The sequence below is a fragment of the Apis dorsata genome, unplaced genomic scaffold (assembly GCF_000469605.1).
Source record: "Apis dorsata unplaced genomic scaffold, Apis dorsata 1.3 scaffold_161, whole genome shotgun sequence".
Lineage (NCBI taxonomy): Eukaryota > Metazoa > Arthropoda > Insecta > Hymenoptera > Apidae > Apis > Apis dorsata.
The window spans coordinates 576885-579529 of record NW_006263450.1 but is presented as its reverse complement, the minus strand read 5'-3'; the positions used below and the strand labels follow the sequence as shown (position 1 = coordinate 579529).

Genomic DNA, 2645 nt, shown 5'->3' with positions numbered 1-2645 from the left:
TTAATTAGTTAACGAAACGTTTTATTTTAACGATATCGTAAAAAAAAAAAAAAAAAAGAAAAACACTGAAAAAAAAGGAAGAACTTATCCAATTTTCTTGAAATATTATTATATTTAATCATCGAAATCTATCTTTTTTATAAGATATAATAAAATGTATACATGATTCAAGAATGTGGGATTCTTGAAATAATTTCAAATATTTTTCTTTTTAAAAATTTTTAAAAAATTTTCTATCTTTCGACCAATGGCATTCAATATCCAATGCTATCTGTAATTAACCAGTATTTTTTGTTAATAATTCGTATAATAAAATCGAAAAGAAAATTTTTACGAAAATAAATGTTATTTAAAATTAGAAATTTTCAATTAACTGATGTTCCTATATTTTTGATCACATCCTGTATAAATTTTTGTATCTTGAACACAGGAAAAAGAAAAGATTTTTCCAATTTCTTTGGAATGCAATTCACGTAAAAATATGGATAATCTTTTGTATCGTAGAAACGTATCATTGTTAAACATTGTAAAAACATTTTTCTATGACAGAAGAACTTTCATTGAAATTCTGCCGAGAGAATTTCTCTCAATTTTCAACAAAGAATAATTAGTTCTCTTGCTAGCAAGAACAAAAAGTCCTCGTCGAAAAGGTAGTACAAGTACAAGTATAAACAATGAAAAATTGAAAAACGTGTTTCCTCGACTTCAAAGCAAAGCATTCCGGTTCAGAAGAAACTCGCCATGGAAAATCATTTCTTTTAAAGAAGAAGGGAAAGATATTTTTCCTTGGTGATATTTCCACGCAGTTCAAATCTGATCTGATTCGCGCGAATCTCGACAAAGTCGCTTTAGCGTGGAAAGTCGCCTCGACACGCTTATCAACCTAACCTAAGAGAAGAGAGGCTTATCGAGCCTGGAAAGTCGATAAGGTGCTGTTCCATTCGATTTACGTTTGCGTCAAAGTCTCTCGCAAGTTTCGACCAACTTTCTATCCAGATTCTAATCTAATTAGCATTCTATCTAACCGATACCACTAATTAATTGTTGGGAGGAATCAATAATCAAAGAGGCAACTATAAATGAATTATAACGATAAGAATAAAAAAGGTGAATATACTCTAACAGTAACTTTTACAAGAAAATTGTATTTTTACGATTCTTTTGATTTCTTGCCAATATTAAAAACATAGGGAAATTCAAAAGATCAGACTTTTCTTACTTCCCTTCTATTAACTCTTATTACATTCTACCATTGAAATCGCCCAAGAAAATTTTTTTACAGAAAACTCGCTTTAAATTTACTTTACTTTACTTTGGATATCTTAGATTCTTGTTATTCTCAAAAAATGTTCGATCAACGAAATTGGATTTCAACAACAATCTCGCCGATCATTGAGAAAAGATACGATCTTGCATAACGATCATCACGAAATTTTGAAAAAAGAAAATGGCGGAACGAGGATGGAGGGAATTGCCTCGTTTCACTCTCTATACCCGGTTAATTAACTCGGCTCCCTTTGAACTGTATCGAGTTCCTCGTGGACTAGGTTCGCGGTTTTGACTTCGACCTCGATTCTTGGATATCCAATTATCCGTTTCTCTTCTTGCACTGACCTCTCGATAGTGTCGAAATTATCTCTGACCAATCTTATCGTCGCTGATTTCCTTTGCATCTCCCTCTCTCCCTCTCTCTCTCTCTCTGTTCTTGTCTTCGTTTGCTCGTTCCTCGTTTACTATTTCCTTTGCTTATCCGGTCTCGGCCGATTTCTTGCCGAGGAAACGAAGCGAAAAAGCGGAGGAGGATCAAGAGGAGGAACGACGAGTGAGTATCGAGAATTTTTAGGCGTTCCAGGTGAATTGGCACCACTGGTTATTTTGATGCTCTGTTCAGAGAGAAAGATATCGGCTCGATGAAGCTGCGGATTGGAAACGGAATATTCGATACTCCTTATCTCTTCTTCTTGAACGAGTTTCTTTTTATTCCGTTATTTTTTTTTTTTTTTTCCTTTGCTTTCTTCGGTGTTGAACGATATCGTATAGTTTGTCACGTTATATATAGTAAGAGTGAAACTTTTCTCTCATTCATCCGTTTCGAGGTTTCGTTTATTTCTCATTTACTTTTTATTTGAATAAAAATTTATGTATATATACGACGGATAGATGAATTTATATACAAAATTATGTAAGATTCATATTATTCCTCATATTGAAAAATCCACGATTAAAATTATCGTTAATTTTCTCACTTGTTATCATCATCATCCATCATTGTTAGCTTTGCTTGTTAAAAGATCAAAATTCATCGATGCCTCAAAATATTCGTAATTTTGAATTTGATTGAGATAGAGGGAAATGGAATATAATGGGATGAAAGAGAGGCGGCGATTTACCAAGAAACCTGAAGACGTCTCTAAATCGCTCGGGGGGACAGCGATTACAATAAGAAAAAGAAGCGAAAGACCACTCTCGTTGGGGAAAGGTCCCTCGTCAGCCCAGGGTTGGAACGGTTGGGACGACGGAGGGAAGGAAGAGAAAGAGAGAGAGAGAGAAAGAGAGTGACAGCGAAGGACAATGTTTCGAAGAATAAAAAAAGATGCACGATCGCGGTGGAATCCATTCGCGGCTCGGCTTCTGTTCGTTGAACG

At 34.5% G+C, this 2645-nt stretch overlaps 1 protein-coding gene across 7 annotated transcripts in view; it reads right to left on the bottom strand.

The window, feature by feature from the left end:
* The window catches only part of LOC102674871 (solute carrier family 12 member 6), a 146675-nt gene that overhangs the window by 7536 nt on the left and 136494 nt on the right, over positions 1 to 2645 (bottom strand). The window lies entirely within an intron of this gene.